Genomic DNA, 8017 nt, shown 5'->3' with positions numbered 1-8017 from the left:
GACAAGATTTAGCAGGCTAGCTACATCACTACTAAACGCATCATCAGCCAGAATATATGACGTGTATGCCATGCCGCATTATCATGGGACGAAAAGGAAAATAAATGTAGTCCATGATTGCAATAAAGGACCTATTAACGCACTTAAACATTGAACGTTAATTTCAGTTCACACGATGTTGAGAGCCTGACCGTACTCTACTGTACTTCCGGAACTAATTAGCTGGGATCTGTTTCCTCTAGGGACTTAATTTTCTGAAGGGAGCGGTTTTTTCGTTGCCTTGGTAATTTGGTGCTTTGGAAGCCATTACCGAAAATCAGACAAACCTACACGTTAGCTTGATAGCTAGCTAAGTAGATTTAGAATGGACGTGAAAGAGCGAAGTAACTAACTTCACAAATTGTAAATCATAAAAATACAGTCGGATGGCAATGATTGCTGAGCTTGTTAGCCTTTAGTGTGGTAACTTGCTTGCATGCTAATTTAATGTTAGCTTCCATTAGGCTAGCTAGCTAATGTGTTGACACGTTATCATTGAGATCCTTTGTAATTTCTAATTCTATGCAATGTCTTATTCTTTTTTAGATCTGCTGGGCGGTGGAGTTGGAATGATGGATTTAGAGGAAGAGAATTTTGCTGTTTCAAAGTATGTGTGTGTCTGAGAAAGTGAGTGAGGTAGCTAGGTTAGAAGATAATAATGGTTTATATTGTTTGGTTGCTGACTACGGTATGTTTTAACTCCCTAGCTCATCAGATGCTGATGCTGCCTTTGATGCTGTCATTGGGAGTATTGAAGACATCATCATGGGTAAATTGCGGTCTTAGACATGTTTCAGTGTGTAAAGGTTAAATGAATTGCTAATGTTACTCAATTTCCACCTTAGAGGACGACTTCCTGCAACAGAGCTTCATGGAGAAACACTACCTGGAGTTTGACTTAGAGGAGAACAAACTCACCTTCACACCCATCTTCAACGAATATGTAAAGCAGTGTTAATGTTAATCTGCCTCCCTTGTTTGAACTAACTGTCATGTACTGTAGAGCGTATTTAAAAAAAAAAAAGAAGTAAAGTATGTCTCGATCATACATATTGTTTACTTCAACCTCAGATTGAGATGCTTGAGAAACGCCTCGAGCAGCAGCTGATGGAGAGGATTCCGTTTCAACATGAGCACATTTAACCATTTACTCAAGTAAGTGCATTTCCCCTCTACATGCTGCCACTAGGTGGCACATTGCCCCTTGTAAACCAAGTACACCTCACTGCAGAGTACAACATGTGGTTCTCGTTTCACAACAACAAAAATTGTTTCAGGCAGCACAAAGATGAGGTGTCAGGAGACATCTTTGACATGTTGCTTACATTTACAGATTTTATGGCCTTCAAGGAAATGTTAATTGACTACAGAGCAGTGAGTAACAACCCAGAATGTTTCCGATTTGATGTTTTAATTTTAGGATCTGCACTAATCATTTGTTTAGAGAGGATTGTCTCCTCTGTTGTTGTGTGTCGGAAACATAGAGATAGGTGTAGGACTCTAGTGCCCAAAAGCCAGTTTAGTATGGGCAGTGCCATTGAGGACTTTAACCATTTTGAAGTAGTCAACTGTGTGGGACTTCCTAAGGGTTAAGGAAGGATCTCATAATTCCATCCAGGTCACCAGGAAGGATCAGCCAATAAATTATACTTGTGAGGAAACATTCCATAACTGTAGATGGCAGTAAATCGCCAACCTTGGCTTTATACCTGTTCAAACAAAACACTCTAGGTGCCAGTGTGCACCCTTTCAGTTTCTTTGCCAACTCCTAGAAGTAGTAGAAAAATAAAATTGACTACCTCAAAATGGAGATCAATGGTGCTGCCTGTGCTCTCATAGACGCCATGATGTCTATGCTCAGCACCTATACCTTCTGTCTTCAGGAGAGGGAGGGCCGAGGGCTGGACCTCAGTGATGTCCTAGTGGTGAGGTCTCTCAGCTCTGCAACCTCTAAACCCATCACCTCCAGAACAACAGAACTGAAATAACGAATGAAGAATCATCCCCAAACCTAGAAACATACACATTCACGTCAAATAGTGTAGTGCTGCTGGTGACAGAACATAAGTGTTCATGTCTTGCCCATGCTCACCTTTTGTATTTGAACTGTTGCAGGTTTGCAATGGGAATGGTATCAGTATATTTTATGTCTAGCCATTCTCTGGTGAAGATGGACACCTTTGTCCTCATGGTACAAGGATTTTTTTATTGAATTTGTGAACTCAATTACTTTTTGAGTTTTGTGTCTGATTTTTTTTTTACATTAGTACACGTCTGAAGTTTCTAAAACAAACAGTATTTTTATTATGTCATGCACTCAGTGAATGTCACCGGTTTGTGCATATTTGCTTATGTCCCATTGTCTGTAAATAAGGGTTTCAAATAAAGACATTCAGTCATTCTGTAAAATCACATTCTACTTTATTTTTAAAAGTGTAATGGTGTGGATAAACCACAGTGCACACAACACATGATTCTCTTGCTCTTCAGAATGAAAACCATTTCTGAATGTGTGTTGCACACAGACCATTGGGATGCCTGTGTATCTACAAGTATTACATTATAAATAGTATCATTCATGACACTTTCCTAGAGTATATGATCATAGTGGTTATGTATGGGAGCATGTACAGTATGTGAGTCATGAGTGAGTGTGCTGATAGATGTGCAGTGGTGGGGTTACCATAGCAACATACTTAGAAAGGGGCTGCAAAATGCTTCCAGACTTTATTCCAGTCATAATCTTGACATCTCAAAAATCTATTGATGCCTGTTTTTAAAAATCTAGCTGTTCTTTGATAAGCAGGCTTGGTATCTCCTCTTGTCACTGTTCGGTTCACACTGTACAAGTCTCTGTGTATGGAGAGGGTTTCTCAGGATAAGTAGTAGAGTAGTCCTATGCAGGACCACAGTTGCAGACTGCATTACCTCCATTCGACTTCCAGGCCATGTTGTAAAAGAAGGTGCTGGCTCTGTGTCGGTACGATGCCAAAAAAACGGAACAAGTGACAAACACATAGTAAGACCAAATCAGACATGAGAGCAGAATGTTATCATAAAATACATGCCTGCATTCATTATTTCTCGATTATCAGTTAATTGATATTGTTGATTTCTTAACTGGCAATGTCGAGGATGGGCAGGTGGGTTGTCAGTACTTGTTGTCATATCTGTATGGGCTTTAGCCAGCTCATTTTCCATTTGTTGTCATGCCATACATGCTACATATTGATAGTCTGACTCCTGACCTAAATCTATGATGTTTTTGAAAATCTCTGGCCAAATAATATTAATGGTAGGATGGGAATATTTGTCTTTACTCTAGAGTCACTGGGCTTCTGATTTCCTGGGTTGTAAAAGGCAGGAGATGCATGTCTTTAAACACACTTTAATGTCCTATGCATGGTGAAACTGTTGATAAGCTCTGTTAGACACACTAATAGCCCTATGTCTTTGTGCAACAGGGCCAATGTCATGGTGACTAGCTTGTTCCTCCCAGGAAGATCAAGGGCTTGTCATATGCCTCATTGTAAATAGCAAACACAGCCATAGACATGTAAAAAGGCACACAGACAGGCTGGCTGACTTCATAGTTGGTTTACCTAGTTCTGATCAGTTGATAAGTGACAGAAACACATGAGAAGCCCTTGTTTAGACAAGCGCTCCCCTTACAGAGGGCTATATAGACCGAGTCTGAATACATTCCAATCAGTACTTGCAATTTTTTCGTTGTCAAGTAGAAAACCTTTTACAGGAAGTGTGGATATCCACATTCTATACAGTTATGGGTATAATTAATAGAAAACACAGAAGTTTGTTTCTGGCCCTCCTACTACTTGATCTTTTTTCCACTAATTGGTATTTTGACCAATCACATCAGATCTTTTCATGTCAGATATTTTTCAGACCTGATATGATTGGTCAAAATACCAATTAGTGAAAAAAATATCACATTTAGGTAAATGCAGCCAATGTTTCGGTCTGCATGTGTCTTTGTGTCTGTACCAGGTGCTCTGTTCTAGACTTACCTTAGCAGCTGCCATATGGCGGTAACGGTCAGGCATGACTGATGCAGCATTGGCCAGAAACGCTGTGAGGTACAGAACGGTTGCCACAGTATTATACACCATCACCTACAAGATAGAGAACAGATGTTGATAAAGAAGAAAAAACTATATGAGCATACAGCCTAAATGTTCCATTTTCCATTGAATTACAATCACAGGAGGTTAGTTGAATCTTAATTGGGGAGGACGGCTCGTGGTAATAGCTGGAGCGGAATGATCAACAACCAATTTGACAGAGCTTTAAGTATTTTAAAAATAATGTGGAAATCCAGGTGTGCAAAGCTCTTTGAGACTTACTCAGAAAGACTGTAATCGCTGACAATGGTGATTCTAACATGTATTGACTCAGGGAATACTTATGTAAATGAGATGTCTGTATTTTATTTTCAATAAATTCACATTGAGGTTATGCGGTATTGTGTGTAGATGGGTGAGCCAATTTTTTTTATCAATACTTTCTAAAGGCACTGTTAGCCTACTGTCTGGATTAAGACATTGTCTATATCGGCTCTCAATAGCTTTTTTCCGTGCCTGTCACAAACTCGTGTCCAAACCCTAGCCTATATAATGCAAGCGTGGCCTAGCCTACATAAATTTGCTTTTAGTTGCAAAATACAAATATTCACAATAACATTGCCTAAAATGTTTCCCTATGTTTTATCACCGCGTAATCATCATAGGCTACAGTTATTTATTTATTTTAGAACACCATTTATTGATCAATTCAATAATTGAGTTTAATAAAAAAAATAACGAATATTTAGTTACTGGCTACCTACTACTATTAAATTACCAAAAACTATTGTCAGAAGTGGGATTCGAACCCACGCCTCCAGGGGAGACTGCGACCTGAACGCAGCGCCTTAGACCGCTCGGCCATCCTGACGTTGTTCTACTAGACTATTTTAGTACTTATGAACATGTGCACCCGAGTAAGAATTGTCAATAAACGTATAGGAAACATAGCCAGCGAGCTACTTTTGTAACAATAGTATGGCGAATAACAAGTGAAAAAATAATGAAACAAGGAAGGATATCAGCGAGCTATGACGCAAATTAGCAGCTAGCTAGCATATATAATTATTAGCTTGCTAACTAACGTTAGCACGTGGTTTCAAACCCTTGAATAACATTAAGTTACTGTAGCAAGCTTGATTTTCTTAATTTGTCCTCCGTTGGAAGCTATGTGCAATTCTCATAGCATTTATTTGTTTGTTGAATTGGGAACTAACAATATAGCACGGCTACCTGTTAGGCGATATTTCGTTCTAAAAATATTTTTCCCATCAGCATTTGGTCTGTCTCATTGCATTGGTCACTAGCAGTGCTTAATTTGAGCCGGTTCTGCCGGAACAGGATCAGTTCCTTTACCCATTTTCCAGGATCCGGTACCTCTCGTGTAATGAAACATTATTTTCACTGTTTGCAATGTAAACATTTAGTTAATTCAATTGCCTCTGTAATTCTCCTACCCCCTAAAAAGTTCATGTGAAAATGTGCCTAATATTCTAAGAATTGATTCATGTTGAGCCCGTCCGGGTTTATGGTTCACTTTCTATGATCTTTCTCCCTCTCACTGCTAGACATGAATGAATCAATCCAATTTCTAAAGCTTTTTTTACATAAGCACATGTCACAAAGTACTTGTACAGAAACCACTTAATTTATTTCCTTATATAATGATAGCCGCCAGAACCGTGCTGCAGAACCCCTGATAAATTGAAATACAATTGAGTACTACACCAGAAGTAGGCCTATAATTAAGCCACAGAGGATCAATAGCATATTTAAAATAAATAGCCTAGCTGTGGATTGAGTGTAGCCCAATCACAAGGCATGCCTACAGTCGGGAACACGCAGAACATCTGTCAGAGAAAAGAATGCAGCCAAAACACGCCTTTTGCAATATTTGAAATACAACCGCTGGAAAACTCAGGTTGGAAAGGAAATGGATTCTGCTGAAAAAAAGAAGACTGTAGGCTACCAAATGTTGTCAACTTACAAATAGGCCAATTGAGCGAACAACGAGAGAGAGATGCTTTCGACTATTGCTGGTGAATGAGCTGTGCGTCATTGGGTGAGTCAGTGAAACTGGAAAGCTTGTATTGTCATCCAGCGGTTTTCTCCTAGCCCCTGGTGTTCACGAGTCCCTGTTTTTCCTCCTGGTTCTGACCCATGCCTCTCCTGACTCTGAGCCCGCCTTCCTGACCATTCCGCCTGCCCTTGACCTCGAGCATACCTGCTGAACTGTACCGTTTTGGACAGTGACCTGGTTATGAACTCTTGTCTGTCCCCGAACTGCCTTTTGCCTACCCGTTGGACTATAATAAATATCAGAGCTCAAACCATCTGCCTCCCTTGTCTGGCCTCTTGTTATATTTATAGGAATATAATCTCCTCCTCAGATTGTACAATATGTGTGTCTCCACACACCTAGGCCTAGGCTGTTGATGGATTCAAGACAAGGTCGTTTTTATTGATCTCAGTTAGTGTCAAAGTAGCCTGTCATTTCGATAATTTGTGAGCTATTAAAAAATATTCTGCTAAAGTCTCCAGTCATGTAGAATTGCATGAAATGTCTTAATTTTTCTCTCTTTCAATTCAAGGGGCTTTATTGGCATGGAAAACATATATTTATATTACCAAAGCAAGTGAAATGGACAAACACAAGTGAAATAAACAAAAAGTGAAGAGTAAATATCAAGTTCCAAAAGAATAAAGACATTTCAAATGTCATTATGTCTATACACTGTTGTAACAATGTGCAAATAGTTAAAGTACAAAAGGGAAAATAAATAAGCATCAATATGGGTTGTATTTACAATGGTGTTTGTTCTTCACTGGTTGCCCTTTTCTTGTGTCAACAGGTCACACATCTTGCTGCTGTGATGGCACACTGTGGTATTTCACCCAATAGATATGGGAGTTTATCAAAATAGGATTTGTTTTCTAATTCTTTGTTGGTCTGTGTAATCTGAGGGAAATATGTGTCTCTAATATGGTCATATATTTGGCAGGAGGTTAGGAAGTGCAGCTCAGTTTCCACCTCATTTTATGGGCAGTGTGCACATAGCATGTCTTCTCTGCCTACGGCAACCTTTCTCAATAGCAAGACTATGTCTGTACATAGTCAAAGCTTTCCTTAATTTTGGGTCAGTCACAGTGGTCAGGTATTCTGCCACTGTGCACTCTCTGTTTGGGGCCAAATATCATTCTAGTTTGCTCAGTTTTTTTGTTAATTCTTTCCAAAGTGTAAAGCAATTATATTTTTGCTTTCTCATGATTTGGTTGGGTCTAATTGTGTTGCTGTCCTGGGGCTCTGTGGGGTCTGTTTGTGTTTGTGAACAAAGCCCCAGGACCAGTTTGCTTAGGGGACTCTTCTCCAGGTTCATCTCTCTGTAGGTGACATCTTTTTGTTATGGAAGGTTTGGGAATCGCTTCCTTTTAGGTGGTTTAATGGCTCTTTTCTGTATTTTGATAATTAGCGGGTATCGGCCTAATTCTGCTCTGCATGCATTATTTGGTGCTTTACGTTGTACACAGAGGACATTTTTGTAGAATTCTGCATGTAGAGTTTCAATTTGGTGTTTGTCCCATCTTGTGAATTCTTGGTTCGTGAGTGGATCCCAGACCTCACAACCATAAAGGGCAATGGGTTCTATAACTGATTCAAGTATTTTTTGCCAGATCCTAATTGGTATGTCACATTTTATGTTCCTTTTAATGGCATAGGAGGCCCTTTTTGCCTTGTCTCTCAGCTCGTTCACGGCTTTGTGGAAGTTACCTGTGGCACTGATGTTTAGGCCGAGGTATGTATCATTTTTTGTGTGCTCAAACGTTATCTAGGTGGAATTTGTATTTGTGGTCCTGGCAACTGGATCTTTTTTGGAACACCATTATTTTTGTCTTAC

At 39.5% G+C, this 8017-nt stretch overlaps 1 long non-coding RNA gene, 1 other non-coding gene and 1 pseudogene across 2 annotated transcripts; 1 reads left to right on the top strand and 2 right to left on the bottom strand.

The window, feature by feature from the left end:
• The first annotated feature begins 85 nt into the window (after positions 1-85).
• On the top strand, positions 86-2451 carry LOC106560855 (ADP-ribosylation factor-like protein 2-binding protein; annotated as a pseudogene).
• A 29-nt stretch (positions 2452-2480) lies between these two features.
• Positions 2481-5441, bottom strand: LOC106561108 (uncharacterized). Its single transcript, XR_001318726.1, has 3 exons — positions 5355-5441; positions 4068-4172; positions 2481-3011 (listed from the first exon to the last, which is right to left on the bottom strand). It is a non-coding gene; the product is annotated as an uncharacterized lncRNA (long non-coding RNA).
• Positions 4910-4992, bottom strand: trnal-cag (transfer RNA leucine (anticodon CAG)). The gene has a single exon. It is a non-coding gene; the product is annotated as a tRNA-Leu (tRNA).
• Positions 5442-8017: the final 2576 nt, after the last annotated feature.

Source organism: Salmo salar, chromosome ssa10 (assembly GCF_905237065.1).
Source record: "Salmo salar chromosome ssa10, Ssal_v3.1, whole genome shotgun sequence".
Lineage (NCBI taxonomy): Eukaryota > Metazoa > Chordata > Actinopteri > Salmoniformes > Salmonidae > Salmo > Salmo salar.
The sequence above is the reverse complement of the archived record's forward strand: the minus strand, read 5'-3'. Positions and strand labels throughout refer to the sequence as shown.